The sequence below is a fragment of the Mauremys mutica genome, chromosome 21, assembly GCF_020497125.1.
Source record: "Mauremys mutica isolate MM-2020 ecotype Southern chromosome 21, ASM2049712v1, whole genome shotgun sequence".
NCBI lineage: Eukaryota > Metazoa > Chordata > Testudines > Geoemydidae > Mauremys > Mauremys mutica.
In genome coordinates, this window is record NC_059092.1 from 22,566,916 (window position 1) to 22,588,529 (window position 21,614).

The window sequence follows — 21,614 nt, forward strand, 5'->3', positions numbered from 1 at the left end:
CCCTGGCTTGAAGTGGGGGGGAGGAAGTTTGGGGATTGGTCCTGCTTTGAGCAGGGGGTTGGACTAGATACCTCCTGAGGTCCCTTCCAACCCTGAGATTCTAAGTGATTTCCATCATTTACAGTTTGGTTCAAAGTCTCTCAGCACCCCCAATATAAAAACTTCCAGCACCCCTGGCTGTGGCGGCGGCTGGGACCATGAGCCCGGCCCCAGGGTGAGCCCCTGCACCCAAGCTGGGCTGGTGCAGGCAGTAGCTGAGGGAAGAAGAAAGTGGGTTGATGAGGCAGAAAACCCACTTGCTGCAGGGTCCCTGGGCTGGATCCAGGGTGGGGCAGGGACTGGGTCCCTACAGGATCACCAAGGCGGCTGCATGGAGGCCCCAGACACAGGAGCCAGAAGGACTAAGGGGCTGGACCTGGGGCAGTGTCATGGCGCTGCTGAGTAAGCTCTGGTTCATCCAAAAGGGCTGAGCATAACCGTAGCCTGGCTGGAGGCCATGGGGGGATGGGACAGCTGGTCACAGGGGCTACGAGAGGCAATACCCTGCGACACCGCCCCAGCCACATGGCAGCATTTCAGCTTGCAAGGCAGACCCCTGCAGAGGGGTAACAGCCCCCCAAGGTCACCATGGCTCCCAGGATGAAGTCTGTCTGGGGGGGATAATCCCAGGGCTGCTGGGGGGCTGGGCCAGCTGAGTACAGGGGACTGGCAGGCCGTAAATCTCAGGCAGTGTTCTTGGCACTGGGGCTCGGGCAGTGATTTCACTGCCAGCTGAGACCCTGGCCATGCTCCGTCCGGAGGGCACCAGGCTTGAGGCGCTGGGGCGCTGTGGAAGCTGTTGTCCACAACCACCTGCATCAGTCATGGCTGCTGCAGCCCAAACCTCCAGTCAGGGAGAAGGGGTGGCAGGCAGGAGACCCCAGAGAACGACAACTTTGACAAACCTTCCCAAGAGTAATTTGCAATATTTTGAACTGCAAAAAAAACTCCACAAAGAAACTGGAGATATTCAGGTATCATCTCTAATTTATGCTATGGGGAAACAGGCAAAGGATATCTTTAAATCTATTGACTTTACTGAAGAAGTCACAAAAGATGATTATGAACAGGTTTTGACTATGTTTGATGCATATTTTATACCTCAGAGACATGTAGTTTATGAAAGAGCATGTTTTCACCAGCGAATTCACAAACCAGGGGAAACGTTGACTGTGTTATAAGAGCTCTGAATACACTGGCTGAAACCTGAGATCTGGGGAATGCAAAACAGGAAAACATCAGAGTCAGGCTGGTTACTGGGTTAACAGATAAAAACCTTTCACAGCTGCTACAGCTGAAGAGATTTAACCCCAGCCACAGCTATAGAGAGAGCAAAGCTGTCAGAAATAGTCAGGCCAAATGGTGGGAGCAACTTGACAAACCTGAAACTAGCTTAGAAGCTGCAAACAGACACTTGGGTGTTATCATAAACCCCTGAGGCCAGGAGAGAGAACTCACAGGCTAAGAGGGACAAATTCCAGCCTAGTGCCCAAGGTGAGGAAAAAGTCATGTCCCAAGAGATGATTCATGTCCAGCCAGAGGCGCATGGTGTAATATGTGCATGAAACATGGACATTTTGTGGCTGTTTGCTGCACCAAAGCAATCAGGGAGTTGACTCATATGACAGACCATCAAGACAAGCCGTTGTTCAGAACGTGCCTGGAGAGTGAAACGGACTATTCATGGTGAGACTATTGACTTTAAAACTGACTCAGAGCTGACATCATCTCATCTCAGAAGAGGCAGCTCTGACTAGCCCTGGAGGGATTCTGAGCCGCATGGGCCAGCTCACCACAGAACAACTTACAAAGACAAGAGCTTTGTGTTCAGAGTGCATGTGATCCAAGGACACAGACCAACAGCCTCCCCAGCCGCAGCGGGGCAGCCATGATGGGCCTAGTGAGAAAGGTGGACGAACTCGATGGAATATTTGGTGATATGGGACTTCTGAAAGAAGAACCAGTGCAAATGACCTTAAGAACCAATGCTGAACCATACAGTCAGGGGTGAAAGTAACTTCGGACACTTACCGGTACGGGGCGGGGCCAGTTCCAGCCCCTAGAAGGGGCAGGGCCTCAGTGGAAGGGGAAGCATCCCCTAGTCAGCCCTTCCAGGCTGCCTGGCCCGCACCGCCCGGGGCTCCAGTGGTGATTTAAAGCAGGGCTTTGGAGTAGAGCCCGGAGCAGCTCCAGAGCAGTGGAGCTGCAGGTTTTTGCCTGGAGCTGGAGCAGAGCCAGAGCGGAGCCAGAGCACAGCTCCAAAGCCCTGATTTAAAGGGCCCGGGGCTCCAGACGCTGCTGCCGCAGTAGCAGCAGCAGCGTCCGCAGCCCAGGCCCTTTTAAATCGCCGGCCCTGGGGCAGCTGCTCCCGTTGCCTCCCCATGCCCGTCGGTGGCCGAGGGGGGGCAAAGGGGGCAGGAACATTAAAGCGCTGCAGGGTCCTTTGCTGCGGCAGCGCTTTAACCTTGCTGCGCTCCCCAAATTCCTCCCTGTTGGTGGCCCTGCCAGTACGGATCCTACCAGCAGGGCTGCTGATGGGGAGGCAAGAAGGGCAGGGTGCGTACGGGCCGGTGCGGGTTCTTCCCGACACGCCGTACTAGCCCGCACCAGCTCACTTTCACCCCTGCACACAGGGCACATACCCTGGGCAGGATTCCTGGCCTATTACTTGATAAAGTGGAAACTGAGTTAAAGCCAACTGCATGGTGTGCCCCAATGGTACCAAATATAAAGAAAAATGGAAAAATACAAATCCCTATGGATCTTAACAGACTCAATGAAGCAGCTGTGAGACAAAAATCTACCCTTCCACACTGGCTGTGACGGAGCAGGAAGTAGGGTGGATTTGACCTGGGAATGGTTTTTTTTTTGTTTTTTTTTTGAGGTGAAGATATATTTACCATTGAAATAAACTGACATTGGAGGCCAGGGCATAGGCAGTTGTGAGTCAGATCTAATGCTGCTGCAGCCAGCGTGAATGCTGGACACAAACCCCAGGAAAGGCACCACACTAACAAGTCCAGGGCAGTTCTCCCTACTTCTCACGAGGCTTGGAACAGCCAAGCACCCATGTGGGGTGCAGAAGGTGTTGCAGGGGAGTTACATTGGGGATGGGGGACTTCCCTTGAAGGACGCTCCCTGAGCTGTAACCTGAGCCAGGAGCGGGGTGGGGAGAAGTGACACCTTCTGCCTGGGAGACTGAACAGAGGAGAGGAGGAGCAGGGGGAGGGGGAAGAAAGCTGCTGGAGGAGTTTTTGTTTTCAGTCTTGGGCTCGGGGGTGCAACGCACGGAACCCCAAGCTGGGGTCTAAGCTCTCTGAACCCCCAGAAGGACTTGACTGAGGGGTCCTGGTTGTACCTACAAGCCCTGCTTGGGACTGTGTTCCTGTCGTCTAATAAACCTTCTGTTTTACTGGCTGGCTGAGAGTCACGGTGAATGTCAGGAAGAGGGGTGCAGGGCCCTGACTTCCCCACACTCCGTGACACTGACTTCCTCCCCAAAGCGAAAGGAGCTGCACTATTCGCCAAGCTGGATGCCTCGAGTGGATTCAGGCAAATTCCGTTAGCCAAAGAAAGTGCTCAACTGACTACATTTATCAGACCCTTTGGGAGATTTTGCTTTCAAAGATCACCTTTTGAAATTGCCAGTGCACCTGAAATTTTCCCCAAAACAATGGCAGAATTGCTAACTAACACAAATGGAGTTGTAGTTCCCATGGACGATATTCTGATATCCTGTCCTCACAGCAGATGGTAACTGTCTCCTCACAGACAAAAGCTGGGCAGAGCACTCTACTAGTCTCCTGATCCGTCAATCCACTATGTCCAACGGAGCCATCGACTCACTCCTGCAGTGTCCTGTCCTGGAGGGGCTGTCCGTGGACCCTTCTTTAGACAAGGTTACTAAAGCCATCAAGCAGCTGTCCAGGGCCAAGTCTCTGCCCCGGTTGCATTCCACTTAATGTGTACAAGTGTGGAGGTGTTCACCTGGTCAGAAAACTCACCAGCTTTTTCAAGACTATATGGGAACAGGACACCGTGCCTCAGGAGTACACGGATGCCTTCATAGTCCAGCTATACAAAGGAAGGGAAGCATACCTTGCTGTGAGAACCATCGTGGAATCATATGACTGTCTATAGCAGGGAAGATCCTTGCAGTCCTCAGCAGGCTCATCTCTCACTTAGTGGACTCGGTGTATCCAGAGTCACAGTCTGGCGTTCGTCCTGGCCATAGCACCATGGACATGAGTTTTGCAGAGAAGGCTGGTGAACAGAACAAGGAACTGTACGTGGTGTTTGTTGGCCTGACCAAGGCCTTTGGCACAGCGAATTGCGAGGCCCTGTGGAAACGCCTTCATCATTTTGGCTGCCCAGAGAAGATGATTGCTGTCATCCGCTCACTTCATGATGGCATAATGGGCAGGGTTACGGAGACTCATCAGAAGCCTTCCCTGTCACCCACAGCAATGGCTCTCAACCTTTCCAGACAACTGGACCCCTTCAGGAGTCTGATTTGTCTTGCCTACATCACATTTCACCTCACTTAAAAATGACTTGCTTACAAAACCAGACATAACAATACAAGTGTCCCAGCCGCTGTTACTGACAATGGCTTCCTTTCTCATTTCTACCATGTAATTATAAAATACATCTACTGGAATATAAATATTGTACTTACATTTCAGTGTATAGTCTATAGAGCAGTATAAACAAGTCATTGTCTGTATGAAATTATAGTTTGTACTGACTTCACTAGTGCTTTTTATGTAGCTTGTTGTAAAACTAGGCAAATATCTAGATGAGTTGATGTACCCACAGAAGGCCTCTGCATACCCCTGATTGAGAATCACTGACCAATGGCACCAAACAAGGATGTGTAATGGCTCCAGCCCTCTTTGCCGCTGTCTTTTCAGCCATGCTCTTGATCACATTCCAGGACTTCGACAGAGGCTTAGATATCTGGTTTATATTGGATGGGGGTATAGTCAATCTACAACGACTCAGGGCCTGCACCAAGGTAATTGAACAGCTACTAAGAGATCTCCTGTTTGCTGACAACTGTGCTCTCACTGCACACACACTCAAGGACATTCAGCTTATTGTGAACCACTCTGCCTATGCCTCAAAATGCTTCGGTTTCACAATCAGCCTGACAAAGACAGAGGTCATGTACCAGCCAGCACCAGACCACCTACACCACGATCCCATCATCACAACTGACAACAAACCCCTCAACTCAATCAGGCAATTCTGCTTCCTGGGTAGCATGCTTTCCAGCAACGCCATGTTGGATGATGAGAACACTCAGCACCTGGCAAAGGCCAGCTTGGCATTTGGCAGGCTCACCCATGAACTCCAAAGGAAGTGTGGAGTCTGCCTCAGAACCAAGATAAAAAAACCTACCACTCTGTTGTACTCACCTCACTCCTCCATGGGGACAACACACGCCACCACATCAAACAGCTGAAGAGCTTCCACTACGCTGCCTAAGATCCATCTGCAACATCAAGGGGTAGGACAGGATCTCAGCAGAGAGGTCACTGAGAGGTGCCAAATCCCTGCCATCAAGAGAATGCTTTGCTGGGTTGGAGAAGAGGTGTGCATGGAGGTTTCCCATATACCGAAAGCAGTGCACTCCAGCCAGCTGAGACAGGAACCTGCTCTAATACAAAGCAGGCCAATCTCAAAGCATGCAAGATAGACATTAAAACCTGGAAACTTGTTGCACTGGACAGACCCAGAGGGAGAGGTCTGTGCCATGAGGCTGTGTTCACATTTGAGGAGTGGTGTGTGAGGTCTTGGCAGGGGAAGAGAACACGTCATAAAGCCAACACCTCAAAACTTCCCCTCAACAACAACTGCACTTCCAAGACATGAGAATGCATTTGCAAATCCAGGATTGGACTCGCTTTTCATGTGAGATGTCATAAAAACAAATAAACCAAGAACTTAGGTCACCACTAACTGAACACTCACCTAGCGAAGCAACGAGAGAATCCATAAGACTCTGATAAGTGGAACTTCCATGGGAGACACACCAAAACCCTCAGTGACGCCTTATCAGGCAGTCTGGACTGAAGCTAAGAAGGAAAAATGCATCTTCCACCTAACCCAAAGGAGTTTTTGGAACTGTACTGGAGCGGACTGCCTCACTCCCTAAGAGTGTGGGCTGCCACAGGCCAGGGCGCCTGTGCGGACAGGGAGCCAATTAAAGAAGGGCTTATTGGGAGCCAATTGGGGCCCAGTTTGGAGACAGCCAATCAGGGCCAGGCTCAGCCCTATAAGAAGGCTGCCCAGGAAGGGAGCAGTCAGTCTGTCCCAGGCCTTTGAAAGGGGAAGGTCTGTCTCCAAAGGTGGGAGACTAGCACCGCAGACAGCGCAGCGCTGGCCAGGCTCGGGGAGCAAAAGGGAGCTCTAGCCTGTAGCCTGCAGGCCCTGAAAGGAAGGGCCTAGCGGGCGCAAGGGGCCGTAGGGGAAGCGGCCCAGGGAAGCAGACAGATGAGGGGAGAGAAGGAGGACAGCCGGGCTGCCGCCAGAGGGTCCCTGGGCTGGGACCCAGAGCAGAGGGCAGGCCTGGGTCCCCTCCTTCCCCCCTTGCAGTACACCCAGCCATCGGCCGTAGGGAGTGGCCATCATAGACTATGCCAGATCCCTGACAAGAGGGATTAGACTCAGAGGGTGTGTGGTTGTACGTGGTGGCTGGGGCACAGAGAGACTGCTGATCAAACTCCCCACCACCACCGGAAGGGGGTGTGGAGGGACTAAGGGGCACTGCTGGAGGCAGTGGTCCTGAAAAGGACGCCACGAGTTGGGAGGAACGTGGGTCCACACGCCAACCGAGGGGGGGAAGATGGACGGGACACCGCCAAGAGGGGGCGCTCCACTGGACAGAGCTAATTCCCAGAGATAACCAGCAGGAGGCACCGGGTGGTGAGTCCCAACTCTGTTACAGGAATAAACAATAAAAGATGGAATCAGTCCTAGCCCTGAGAAAGTAAAAGCAATTCTAGAATTGAATGTACCAAAACTGAGATGTATATTGGGGATGGTACAGTATCTTGGCCAAATATCTATAAGACAAAATCACTGAACGAACTGTTCAAGTCCAAGACATTTTGGCTATGGGGCCAAACCAAGAAATTGCCTTCAAAAAGGGAAAAGAAATAATCTCAACAGCTCTAGTTCTCAAGAACTACAATGTGAACAAACCCACCCTGGTCAGTGCCGATGCAAGCCAGGGCCGCCCAGAGGATTCCGGGGGCCTGGGGTGTTCAGCGGCGGGGGGCTCCCGCTTTGGCGGTAATTCGGTGGGGGGGGTCCTTCCGTTCTGGGACCCGCCGCCGAAGTGCCCCGAAGACCCGCGGCGGGGACCCCCCACTGCCGAATTGCTGCCGAAGCAAGACTCACCGCCAAAGTGCAGCTGGGTCTTCAGCGGTAATTCGGTGGGGGGGGCCCCCGCCGGTCTTCGGGGCACTTCGGCGGCGGGTTCCAGAATGGAAGGGCCCCCCCGCCGCCAAATTACCGCCGAAGACTGGGAGCAGAAGAAGCTCCAGGGGCCCGGGCCCCGCAAGAGTTTCCCGGGCCCCCCGGAGCGAGTGAAGGACTCCGCTCCAGGGGCCCCAAAAAACTCTTGTGGGGGCCCCTGCGGGACCCCGGGCCTGGGGCAAATTGCCCCTCTTGTCCCTCCGTCCCCCCCGGGTGGCCCTGATGCAAGCACCTGTGGCCTAGTTGTGTAGGTTTTTAAGGTCAGGCTTGACAAAGCCCTGGCTGGGATGATTTAGTTGGGTTTGGTCCTGCTTTGAGCAGGGGGTTGGACTAGATACCTCCTGAGGTCCCTCCCAACCCTGAGATTCTATGATTGTTTTAACAACAAGGCTCTGAGTGGAAACTAGTGCATTTTGCTCTCGCACACTTACGGAAGCAGAAAAACTGTATGACCAAGGAGTGCCTGGCAAGCATATGGGCATGTGAGAATTTTTACAGATAGCTGTGTGGACTGGATTCATTTACACTGATAACATAAACCACCCGTGACCCTCATAAATGGAAGAGATGTGGATCAAGCACCAATGAGATGCCAACCTGCATAGGTGCCCACTCCGCTCCCTCCCAGCCCCTCCTGCCTGCCATGGAATAGTTGTTCTGTAGCATGCGGGAGGTGCTGGGAGGGATGGGCGAGGAGCGAGTGCTAGGTGCACTTGGGGGAGGGGGTGGAATGGGGTGGGAAGAGGCAGGTTGGTGCTTGGGGGAAGAGGTGGAGTGGGGGCATGACCTGGGGCAGGGGAGGAGAGTCAAGCACGCCCCAGCACATTAGAAAGTTGGCACCTCTGTCAACCTATATTGCTAAGGTTAATGCGATTTAACCCAAATTGCTAAATACTGTGACAGGGTCAGGCCAGATGGCTACAAGAGAGTGGTCGAAGGTAGATACATTAGCTCCAGGTTAAGTAGGTCCCTTTTCCCTGGGTAAGATAACAGGAACTATTCCAGAACACTCAGGAACCTTCTAGAACTAATTAAGGCAGGCAGGCTAATTAGGACACCTGTAGCCAATTGGCTTACCTGACCAGTTAAGGAAGAGGCACCCCGGGTTAAACTAGCAGCCCCAAGCCCTAAAGCTTGGGTGACTGGGCCACCAGGAGGTCCCAGGTGGAAAAAGAGAGGGGCTGAAGGCCCACCAGAAGCCACAATGAGTCGGAGCACTGAGGGAGAAGAGGATTGTGATGTTAGACTGCCCAAACCAAGAGACCGGGGAATGCCTAGGGCCCCTGTGATAAACTCAGGACAGACAGTTGCCAGAGGGGGGGGGGGAGGAGTCAGTCCCAGAGGGTTAAAAGGCCCTCCTCCTTATCAACTGAGAGACAACTACAGGTCAATCAGGTTCAGCTGAGAAAAGGTTACCAAGGTAGCAAATTAGAATCAGCTGAGGGGGAGCTACCTGAAGGTAATTAGGACCAGGTGATTCCAACTTGGAGCTGCCTGAGACCTTTTTAAACCCCTTCCTGGGAGGAAGGAAGGGGGCGGGGGAAAGCAGAGAGAGAGAAGGAGCCTGGCTACCAGGACTGTTGAAGCAGCAAGCCTCCCCAGGCAGAGCGGCAGGACGCTCTCCTACAAGGCAGGGTAAAAAATACTTTAATTAAGACTGGTGAGAAGACAGGGAACAGACTTCCCCTGAGTCCTAAGGGGGACTGCATTACCCTAGCCGGTCTCACCAGAGCTAAAAACAGCAGAGGCTGGGGAGACTGAGACGGGACTTTGCCACACGTGGTGTCAGGGGTGGGATGTGAGTGAGACTTTGCGGCAAACCGTCTCGGGGCAGGGTAAAAGCACCCCAAAAAAAAAAAAAAGAGAAAAAAAAAAGGAAGATGTAGTGAAGGCATTGGTGCAGGCCACTGTGGCCCAGCAAGAAGCTACCAGGGTGCAGATGGCTGCCCAGCAGGAGGCGGTACGAATGCAGCAGGAGACAAATCAACTCCTGATGAGCCAGGCGGCTCAGGATCGAGCCACCTTGCATGAGGTTGTGAACCAGCTAAAGGCCCTGACCATCCTCACGCACGGCCCCCATGGGACTCGGCCCCTGCACGCCAGCCGCTACTTACAGAAGATGACAGTGGATGATGACGTGGAGGCGTATCTCCTTGCGTTTGAGAGGACGGCCTGGCGGGAGGCCTGGCCCCAAGACCAGTGGGCCAGTATCCTGGCACCTTTTCTGTGTGGGGAGGCACAGAAAGCGTATTTTGATATGGCAACAGAAGCAGCTTCCGATTACTCCCAGCTAAAGGCGGAGATCCTGGCAAGGTCTGGCGTGACGACAGCTATAAGGGTGCAGAGGTTCCATGAGTGGAAATACCGAGCCAACAAAGCCCCGAGGTCCCAGCTGTTTGACCTGATCCATCTGGCCCGGAAGTGGCTGTGCCCCGAGACCCGCCGGCCGGAGGAAGTCGTGGAAACCATAGTTGTGGACAGGTACATGAGAGGGCTACCGCCGGACATACGAGGATGGGTCAGTCAAAATGATCCCTCCTCCTATGATGAGATAGATGCCCTTGTAGAGAGACGTCTAGCAGCACAGGAACTCTCTCGGACCACTGGGGAAGGGAGGCGCCAGGATAGGAGGCAAGGCTACGTACCAAGGGCCCGAGTTGCCATAGCTCCAGGCCGAACTATGGCAGGGAAGAGGAGGACGAAGAGCAGCCAAAGTACTCGGAGGGACCTGGGGACTGGGAGAGAGAGACTCGGGGGGTAAGGCCCCACAGCCCAAAAATTAAGGGGTTGCCCCGAGGAGGGTACCGATGCTATGCATGTGGAGAGATAGGGCATATAGCTGCCCAATGCCCAAACCTAGAGGAGCCCATGCAATGCGACCTGGGAAATCTAGAAGAGTCATGTGACCTGATAAGCCTAGTGGGAGTAGCGATGGTCCCTCATAGATATACTAGGCAAGTTAAAATGAATGGTATAAAGACCACCGCGTTAGTAGACTCAAGAAGTGCAGTCACGCTGGTCTCAGGAAAGCTGGTCGGGTATGATCAACTATCCCGGGCCAAGCGCACAGGGATATCCTGTGTCCACGGGGATGTAAATTACTATCCGACCATCCGAGTGAAGATAGAGGTCCAAGGAAACCCCACTAAGGTGATGGCGGGGGTGGTCCCGAAACTCCCCTACCCAGTCCTCATAGGACGAGACTTCCCAGGGTTTGGCAGTCTACTTCCTGGAGAGGAGTCAGAAGAAGATAACACCCCAGAGAGCAATGGGGTGGCCTCAGTAGTTAGCAACCCCCCAGCCTTCCAAGAATTTGCCCAGGACTTATTCTCGCCCCCTGGGAAAACCAGGAAGACTCGGCGAGAAAGGAGGGCAGATAAGAGGAGGGGAGCGAGCATCTTGGCCCAGAATCAGAAGCCTATACTCGTAGGGGAGAGAGTTGGCCCAACGGACGAGGGGACTAGGCAGGAGGTTGGGGAGCCAGTAGCCGGGCCCAGTTCCCCAGGGACCTCCCTTGAAGGGGAGGGGGAGATAGAACCCTCTGAGTTGGGGCAACTTGGAACTTCACTAGAGAATTTTGGACAGGATCAGGCCAATGATCCAGTATACCAGAACATTCGCAAAGAAGTAGTGGAGGTGAATGGGGTCCCTGTGGAAGGGAGAGCCAAGGGCCCAGGGCCGTATTATATGATCAAGAAGGATCTGCTGTACCGTGTTGTCCGTATCCAAGAGCAAGTCGTGGAACAGCTCCTAGTACCACAGAAACATCAGCGGGGCGTGATGGAGCTAGCTCACAGCCATTTGTTCGGGGGACATCTAGGGGTAGATAAAACCCTGGACCGAATTCTACAGAGGTTTTTTTGGCCTGGAATATATGCAGCGGTCCGACGATATTGTGCCTCCTGCCCAGAATGCCAGTTACACGGGCCCCGACCCCGCTTAAGGGCACCTTTGGTACTTCTCCCGATTATTGAAGTCCCCTTTGAGCGGATAGCTATGGACCTAGTAGGGCCGTTAGAAAGATCAGCCCGGGGCCATCAGCACATACTGGTGGTGCTAGATTACGCCACCCGATACCCCGAGGCCATTCCCCTACGGAACACTACGTCCAAGACCATAGCTAAAGAATTAATCCAAATTTTCGCTAGAGTGGGAATACCCAAAGAGATCCTGACAGATCAAGGAACTCCCTTTGTGTCTAAATTAATGAAGGATCTATGTGCAATGCTCCACATACGGACCCTAAGGACATCAGTCTATCATCCGCAGACTGATGGCCTCGTCGAGCGTTTTAATAGGACGTTGAAGAACATGATACGAAAGGTGGTGAGCCGGGATGGGAGGAACTGGGACACCCTGCTACCGTACCTAATGTTTGCGATCAGGGAGGTGCCTCAGACTTCGACTGGGTTTTCCCCGTTCGAACTGTTATATGGTCGCCACCCCCGCGGCATACTGGACATTGCCAAAGAAAGTTGGGAAGAACAGCCGAACCCAGGGAGAAACGTCATCGAGCACGTGTTGCAGATGAAAGACAGGATAGCCCAAGTCACTCCCATAGTGCGGGAACACATGGAGAGAGCACAAGGGGCCCAACAAACATATTACAATCGCCAGGCGACGACCCGAAAATTCCAGGTGGGAGATCGGGTGATGGTACTCGTACCCACAGCAGAGAGCAAGCTCCTGGCCAGATGGCAGGGGCCATACGAGGTAATAGAAGCCGTTGGAGAGGTCGATTACAAAGTCCGACAGCCCGGACGCCGGAAGCTGGAACAAATCTATCATGTGAACCTGTTGAAACCTTGGCAAGACAGAGAAGCGCATGTGGTCACTATAGGGTCACCCCCTCCCGAGAGCAACCTGCCTGGCCAAGTGGGAATATCCCCAGAATTGACCTCTGACCAACGAGCGGAGGTGATCCACATGATTGAACGCAACCAGGACGTGTTCTCAGAAAAGCCAGGCAGGACTACTGAGGTTCACCATCACATCCTCACCGAGCCTGGAGTGAAGGTGAATGTAAAGCCATACCGGATCCCGGAGGCGAAAAGAGAAGAGATCAAGTCAGAAGTCAGGAAAATGTTGAAGTTAGGGGTCATTGAAGAGTCTCATAGCCAATGGTCAAGCCCAGTGGTCCTAGTACCTAAGCCGGATGGCAGTATGAGGTTTTGCAATGACTTCCGGAAACTGAATGAGGTGTCCCAATTTGATGCGTACCCTATACCCCGGATAGATGAGCTAATTGACCGACTGGGGAAAGCACGATTTTTGTCCACCCTTGACCTGACTAAGGGTTATTGGCAAATTCCCTTGGCTAGGGCCGACAAAGAGAAGACGGCCTTTTCAACTCCAGAGGGACTGTATCAATACACTGTCCTCCCTTTTGGTTTACATGGGGCTCCTGCCACCTTCCAACGGCTCATGGACAAACTGTTGCGCCCACATGGCAGGTATGCGGCCGCCTATCTTGATGACGTCATTATACATAGTCCGGATTGGGAGACGCACTTGGGGAAGGTGGAAGCAGTCCTGGACACCTTGAGGAAGGCAGGGCTGACTGCAAATCCCTCCAAATGCGCAATTGGGCTAGCAGAAGCCAAATACCTTGGATATATAGTGGGGAGAGGTGTGGTAAAGCCCCAACTCAACAAGTTAGAGGCAATACAGAATTGGCCCCGACCTGTCCGGAAGAAACAGGTCAGAGCATTCCTGAGGCTGGTGGGGTACTACAGGCGGTTCATCCCCCACTTCGCCACCAGGGCATGCCCGCTAACTGACCTAACGAAAGCCCGTGGCCCAGATATAGTGAAATGGTCTAGCGCGGCTGAGGAGGCATTTGCAGATCTGCGGACCGCGCTCTGCACTGATCCAGTGCTGGTAGCTCCAGACTGGGAGAAGGAGTTTATCTTGCAAACGGATGCCTCAGAAGTTGGGTTGGGAGCGGTGCTTTCACAACTGGTTGGAGCGGAAGAACACCCCGTCCTGTTCTTCAGTAGGAAACTCCTGCCCAGGGAACGGAAATATGCCGTAGTTGAAAAGGAATGCCTGGCCGTAAAGTGGGCCATTGAAAGTCTTCGCTATTACCTACTCGGACGGCAGTTTACCCTTGTCACGGACCATGCTCCCCTGAAGTGGATGCACCAAAACAAAGAGAAAAATGCGAGAGTGACCAGGTGGTTCCTGTCGCTACAACCCTTCCACTTCAGAGTACAACATAGGTCTGGAATCAAGCATGGCAACGCGGATGGCCTTTCAAGGGTACACTGTTTTGCCGACCCAAGTAGCCCAACCCTGTAGTGTTGAGCGGGGGGGGGGGGATGTGTGATAAACTCAGGGCAGACAGTTGCGGGGGGGGGGGGGGGAGGAGTCAGTCCCAGAGGGTTAAAAGGCCCTCCTCCTTATCAACTGAGAGGCAACTACAGGTCAAGCAGGTTCAGCAGAGAAAGGGTTACCAAGGTAGCAAATTAGAATCAGCTGAGGGGAGCTACCTGAGGGTAATTAGGATCAGCTGGTTCCAACTTGGAGCTGCCTGAGACCTTTTTAAACCCCTTCCTGGGAGGAAGGAAGGGGGGGGGGGAAAGCAGAGAGAGAGAAGGAGCCTGGCTACCAGGAGTGTTGAAGCAGCAAGCCTCCCCAGACAGAGCGGCAGGACGCTCTCCTACAAGGCAGGGTAAAAAATACTTTAATTAAGACTGGTGAGAAGACAGGGAACAGACTTCCCCTGAGTCCTAAGGGGGACTGCATTACCCTAGCCGGTCTCACCAGAGCTAAAAACAGCAGAGGCTGGGGAGACTGAGACGGGACTTTGCCACACCCCATACAGATGTTATGCCTGCGGGGACTGGGGACATATAGCTGCACAGTGTCCCAATGCCGAGGAGCCTATGCAGTGTAACCTGGGGAACTGGGCAGACCCATGCTCCCTAATCCACCTTGTGGGGGTCTCACTAACCCCACATATCTACACCAGACCAGTGAAACTAAATGAGGTAGAGACCATGGCACTGGTTGATTTGGGGAGTGCTATCACGCTTATCTCAGGGAATTTCGTGAAGCGTAGTCAACTGCTGCAGGCTAAACGTACAGGGATAACATGTGTCCATAGAACAGTTAGTTACTACCCCACCATCCCAGTAAAAATCAAGATCCAAGGGAACACTACTGAGGTAGCAGCAGGTGTAGTCCCTAACTCCCATACCCGGTGCTCATAGGGAGGGACTTCTCAGGGTTTGGAGACTTACTCCCAGTAGGAGGATTGGAGAAAGAGGGGAACCCTGAAGTTAGTGAGGCATCCACAGTAGACTGTCAACCCCCAGGCTTCTCTGAAATAGCCCCAGATTTGTTCTCCACTGGGTAGACAGGGGTAGAAAGACAGGGTAGAAAGACAAAAAAGGAAAGAAAGGACTTGAGAACCCAAATACTGACCCAAAGCCAGAGGGTCGCTCTCATAGGTAGGTGGACCCAAGCAGCTGAAAAGGAGGCCACCCAGGAGAGAGAAGCACATGAGTCTGACCCACACCCTGATATCTCTGAACCAGGAGAGGCAACAGAGACTGGCCCCCTAGAACTTGGACAGACCAGCCCTGTGAGAGAAAATTTTGGATGGGACCAGGCTGAAGATCCAAGGTATGACAACATTAGGAAGGAGGTGAAATAGATGGGGTCCCTGTGGAAGGAAAAACCCAGGGACCAGGACCCTACTTCATAATGAAGAAGGATCTCTTGTACCAGTACAGGGGCAGGAGGTACAGCAGCTCCTAGTACCTCAAAAACACCAGAACCCCGTATTAAGCCTTGCCCATAGTCATCTTTTTGGGGGGCATTTAGGGGTAAAGCCCTACGATGGTTCTTCTGGCCTGGGGTACATGAAGAAGTGCAGAGGTATTGTGCCTCCTGCCCGGAGTGTCAGCTGCACAGTCCCCATCCTCACTTGAGGGCACCTTTAGTACCCCTTCCCATCATAGAAGTCCCCTTTGAGTGAATAGCAATGGACCTAGTGGGACCCCTGGAGAAGATGGCTCGGGGCCACCAATATATACTTGTTGTTTTGGACTATGCTACTCGCTACCCAGAAGCCGTCCCCCTGCGGAACACGGCCTCTAAAACGATAGCCAAAGAGTTGGTGGGGATCTTTGCCCGAGTGGGGTTACCAAAGGAGATATTAACAGACCAAGGAACCCCATTTATGTCAAAGCTAATGAAGGACCTCGGTACACTGCTCCATATACATACCCTGAGAACTTCAGTCTACCATCCGCAGACTGATGGGTTGGTAGAAAGGTTTAACTGAACCCTCAAGGCTATGATAAGGAAGGTGGTAAGTCGGGATGGGAAGGATTGGGACACCCAGGGGTGAGCTGGAGCCGGTTCGCACGGGTTCGCGCGAACCCGTTGTTAAATTTAGAAGCGGTTTTAGAACCGCTTGTTAACTAGCTTCCCTGCGAGGGAAGCTTTGATGGGCTCTGCCTGGGAAGCCTGTAATTCCTCCTCCCGGCCGCCGGGGGGCGCTGCGCTGTGCTGCGAGAGCCATGTGAGCTGCCTCCTGGCCCTGTTGCTGCTCCTGCTCTTTGGACCTCTGGCCCTGGGGCTCCGGCTGCGTCCTGCTGCTCCCACCGTGTGAGTATCTGCGCCCCTCCCCCGCCTTGCCTGCCCGCAGCCACCCCCTGCCACAGCCCCTGCAGCCACCCCCTGCCCCAGCCACCCCCTGCCCCCAGCCAGCCCCCTGCCCCCAGCCAGCCCCCTGCCCGCAGCCAGCCCCCTGCCCCCAGCCGCCCCCAGCCACCCCCAGCCCCTGCCCCCAGCCACCCCCTGCCACCCCCACCCCCTGCCCCCGCCAGCCTCTGCCCCCCGCCAGCCCCTGCCCCCAGCCACCCCCCGCCAGCCCCCTGCCCCCAGCCAGCCCCCTGCCCCCAGCCAGCCTCTGCCCCCAGCCAGCCTCTGCCCGCAGCCCCTGCCACAGCCACCCCCTGCCTGCAGCCAGCCTCTGCCCACAGCCGCCCGCAGTCACCCCCTGCCCACAGCCACCCGCAGCCTGCCCGTCTGCATCACCTGCTCACAGCCAGCCCGTGTCACTCCCTGCCTCCAGCTAGCCCTGCCCCATGCCCCTATCTGCAGCCAGCCCCACATCCACTGGTGCCCTGCAGTTCCCAGGGCAGTAACCCTGCACACGTGCTTTAATGAGGGGGGGGGGCAGGGAGCAGCTGGGACCCACACATGTGCACACCCTAGAGTGACCAGACAGCAAGTGTGAAAAATCGGGACGGGGGTGAGGGGTAATAGGAGCCTATATAAGAAAAAGACCCAAAAATTGAGACTGTCCCTGATCACCACCTACACATGTGAAACGGAGCTCATTTCTAGTTCAGCCCCATCTTTTTTAAAAAAAAACTTTAGGTAGGGTTAAAATACATCTGTATTTTCCGGGACATGTCAGGCTTTTCGGTTCTTAATCACCTCCTGGGAAAATATGGACGTATGGTAACCCTATTGGTACAAAAAATACATGCTGTCGCACATCCCTTAAATCAAAACTTTTTATAGGGAACCCGTTGTTAAATCAGAACTTTTTATAGGGAACCCGTTGTTAAGATTTTGGCAGCTCATCACTGGGGACACCCTATTACCTTACCTTATGTTCGCCATCCAGGAGGTACCTCAGGCCTCACCTGGGTTTTCACCCTTTGAATTATGATATGGGTGCCATCCCCGTGGCATATTAGATATCACCAAAAAGATCTGGGAAGAGGAACCCAATGAGGGGAGAAGCATAATTGAACATGTATTGAAGATGCGAGACCGGATTGCCCTGGTCACCCCTATCGTATAGGAACATTTTGAAAAGGCGCAGGAGGCCCAGTAAACCCACTACAATTGCCAGACAAAAGTCCGACAGTTCCAACCAGGGGATCGGGTGATGGTGTTGGTACCCACTGCAGAAAGCAAGCTTCTGGCCCAATGGCAGGGGCCCTATGAGGTGACTGAACCTGTGGGGGAAGTAACCTACAAGGTGCAGCAACCAGGACAATGGAAACAAGAACAAATTTATCACCTTAACCTCCTGAAACCTTGGAACCAGCATGAGGCATGTGTGCTGGCCCAAGAGGCCCCAATCCAGGGGGAGAACCTACATGAGCAGATCAGGATATCCCCTGATCTGACACCAAACCAGAAGAAGGAGGTAACTGAGATGATCAACCGGTACCAGGGCGTATTTTTCAACCAAACCAGGCCGGACCACCGAAGCATATCACCACATTATCACAGACCCTGGGGCAAAAGTAACTTTAGGGCCCTACTGGGTCCCAGCAACAAAAAGGGAGGAGATCAAGGCAGAGGTGAAAAGGATGTTGGAACTAAGAGTCATTGAAGAATCACACAGTCAATGGTCGAGCCCAATTGTGTTGGTGCCCAAACCCGATGGCACCACTAGATTTTGTAATGACTTCCGGCTGAACGAGATCCAAATTTGATGCATACCCCATACCCTGCATCAATGAGTTAGTTGATCGCCTGGGCAATGCCCGATTTTTGACCACCCTTGATTTAACAAAGGGATACTGGCAGATTCCCCTTGCCAAAGATGCAAAAGAAGACAGCATTCTCTACCCCAGAGGGGCTGTTTCAATATACTGTTCTTCCTCTTGGACTGCATGGGGCACCTGCCACCTTCCAGCGTCTTATGGACAAGCTCCTGTGGCCCCATACCAGTTATGCAGCTACGTACCTGGATGATGTAATTATCCATACCCCCGGCTGGGAGACCCACTTGGAAAAGGTGGAAGCGGTTCTGGACATGCTAAGACGGGCTGGCCTCACAGCCAACCCAGCCAAGTGTGCTATGCGGCTAGCTGAGGCTAAATACCTTGGCTACATTGTAGGAAGAGACATGGTCAAGCCCCAACTGAACAAATTGGCCCCGGCCAAATTGGAAAAAGCAAATCTGGGCATTCTTGGGGGTGGTGGGCTACTACTGGCAATTTATTCCCCATTTTGATACCAGAGCAAGTCCCCTGACAGACCTGATAAAAGCCCGGGGTCCGGATATGGTGAAGTGGACTGACGCTGCAGAGAACGCATTCACGGATCTCCGAACAGCCCTCTGCAGTAACCCCGTGCTTATAGCCCCAGACTTCAACAAAGAGTTCCTTTTACAAACAGATGCATCTGAAGTAGGATTGGGAGCTGTCCTCTCGCAGATGGTCGGAGATGAAGAACACCCAATCCTCTACCTCAGCAGGACACTCCCGAGAGAGCAGATGTATGTAGTGGTTGAGAGAGAGTGCCTTGCTGTGAAATGGGCCATGGAAACGCTTCGTTATTACCTACTGGGACGACGGTTTACCGTGACCAATCAGGCACTTTATTTTGGATGCAGCAAAATAAAGAGAAGAATGCAAGGGTGACCAGATGGTTCCTGTCTTTACAACCTTTCCAATTCACTATACAACACCAGGCCGGAAGCCACCATGGCAACGCAGACGCCTTATCGCGAGTACACTACCTGATGTCCCAAGTTGCCCAAACCTGTGGTGTTGAGCGGAGCGGGGGGGAGGGGGGTGTTTGGTATGTGACAGGGTCAGGCCAGATGGCTACAAGAGAGTGGTCGAAGGTAGATATATTAGCTCCAGGTTAAGCAGGCCCCTTTTCCCTGGGTAAGATAACAGGGACGATTCCAGAACACTCAGGAACCTTCTAGAACTAATTAAGGCAGGCAGGCTAATTAGGACACCTGCAGCCAATTGGGAAGTTACTGGAATTAATTAAGGCTAATCAGGACACCTGGTATAAAAAGGCTCTCACTCCAGTTAGTGAGGGGTGCGTAAGGAGCTGGGAGTGAGAGGTTATGCTGCTGGAGGACTGAGGAGTACAAGCATTAACAGACACCACGAGGAAGGTCCTGTGGTGAGGACAAAGAAGGTGTTGAGAGGAGGCCATGGGAAAGTAGCCCAGGGAGTTGTAGCTGTCGCGCAGCTGTTACAGGAGGCACTATAGACAGCTGCAGTCCACAGGGCCCTGGGCTGGAACCCGGGGTAGAGGGCGGGCCCGGGTTCCCCCCAAAACCTCCCAACTCCTGATCCATCACAGGAAGATCTCTGAGGCTAGCAAAATCCGCCAATAAGTGCAGGACCCACCAAGGTAGAGGAGGAACTTTATCACAATACATTCCAGGAAAAAATCTGGTGGTAGCAGACACTCTGTCAGAAGCCCAGCATTGTTCTCAACTCCCCTGAACTTGAAAATGACGTAAAGGCGCATATAGACCAATGTCAGAAAAGAAACTAGCTGCAGACTTATGCACATTCAGAGGACATCACTATCTGGTCATTGTAGACTGTTTTTCCAGGAATATGAAATAATGTACTTGAAAGACATAACAATGTCATGGAGAACCTGAAGTGCACTTTTGATCACTTTGGGATTCCAGAACAACTAGTGATGGACAATGGACCACAATTCACAGCAGCAGAATTTGTCATTCCAAATGAAATATGATTTTGATCATATTACTAGCTGCCCAGAGTACCCACAAGCGAATGGAGAGGCTGAGAGAGATGTACCGACAGCAGTGAGAGCCAATCCTTGCTCCTCTGAGTTACAGATCAATGCCAAGAGCGGCTACTGGATCTAATCCAGCATGACTCCTGAGGGGAAGACAACTCCGAGCTACTGTTCCAACTTTGGAAAAGAATCTCGCTCCAAAGTGGCCAGACATGAAGAGAGGAGCCAAATAGGACAAAAGAGCTACTGAACATTTTTACAACAGATATCACTCAGAGAACTGCCAGGTCTAGAATGTGGTGACCATGTTCATATCAAATTGGATGCAGAAAAAGAATGGACAACTCCAGCTGTCGTGAAGAAAAATAATTCAGCACTCAGATCATAAGTGATCGAGCTGACAGTGTAGAGTTCAACATAAATCATCAACATCTGTAGTTTGTTCCTCACAGAACAATCAACAGAGCAAACTCTGCTGCTGGCAGATGCTGAACAAGTAGACGAGGACTCAAGGATTCCAACGTAGCCAGTCATTGGAACTAATGGACAGCCAGATGACCAAGTCGTTATGCATTCTGGTTGTGTAATTAGAAACCAGTACAATTCAGAGACACTGAACAGACTGATCCGTACTGAACATCAAAGACAGCGCGGCTGTGTAAATACTGTAGCTGGCAGGAACGAAGAACTTAAAGGGGGAAATGTGATCGGATGCTAAACTGTATCACACTATTCAGCCACTAGGTGGCACTGTGTGTGACACACTGTAATTAAGCAGCAAAGAATCCTGTGGCACCTTATAGACTAACTGACGTTTTGCAGCATGAGCTTTCGTGGGTGAATACCCACTTCTTCGGATGCAAGCAGTGGCCACCCACGAAAGCTCATGCTGCAAAACGTCTGTTAGTCTATAAGGTGCCACAGGATTCTTTGCTGCTTCTACAGAACCAGACTAACACGGCTACCCCTCTGATACTGTAATTAAGCTAACCTTAGCTGTACCTGGGGAGTGTTAAAGGCTCTAACGATGAACACAGCTGGGCGGGGGTGAAAGTAACTTTCAGGATTTACCGGTACTGCCGGAGTCCTGAGGGGGCGTGGCCTCGTCCGGAAGAGGCGTGGCCTCAATAGGAAGGGGCGGGGCCTCTCAAGATTTAAAGGCCCTGGGGAACCGGCTGTGGCTGGGAGACCCAGAGCCTTTAAATCAACCAGGGCCTCCCAGCTGCAGAGGTGGCTGGGAGCCCCCCGGGGCTCAGAGGCAAATTAAAGGGCCCAGGGCTCTGGCTGCTGTGGGGAGCCCCGAGCTTTGCGGGGCTGGGGCAGGGATTTAAAGGGCCCAGAGCTCCTGCCGCTGAGGGAAGCCCAGAGCCCTTTAAATCCTGGCCTCAGCCCGGCCACCAGAGCCGTGGACGGGATTCAAAGGGCTCTGGGCTGCCCGCAGCCACGGGGAGCTCTGATCCCTTTAAATCCCGGCCCCAGCCCTGCTGCCAGAGCCACGTCCGGAATTTAAAGGGCTCTGGGCTGCCGAGAGTGGAAGTTAATGCGGTCCGGCATGGCATACTGGCTCTTGCTGGTACGCCGTATTGGAC

At 53.0% G+C, this 21,614-nt stretch overlaps 1 protein-coding gene across 1 annotated transcript in view; it reads right to left on the minus strand.

The window, feature by feature from the left end:
• Positions 1-21,614, minus strand: part of LDLRAD2 (low density lipoprotein receptor class A domain containing 2) — a 48,270-nt gene that overhangs the window by 8,502 nt on the left and 18,154 nt on the right. The window lies entirely within an intron of this gene.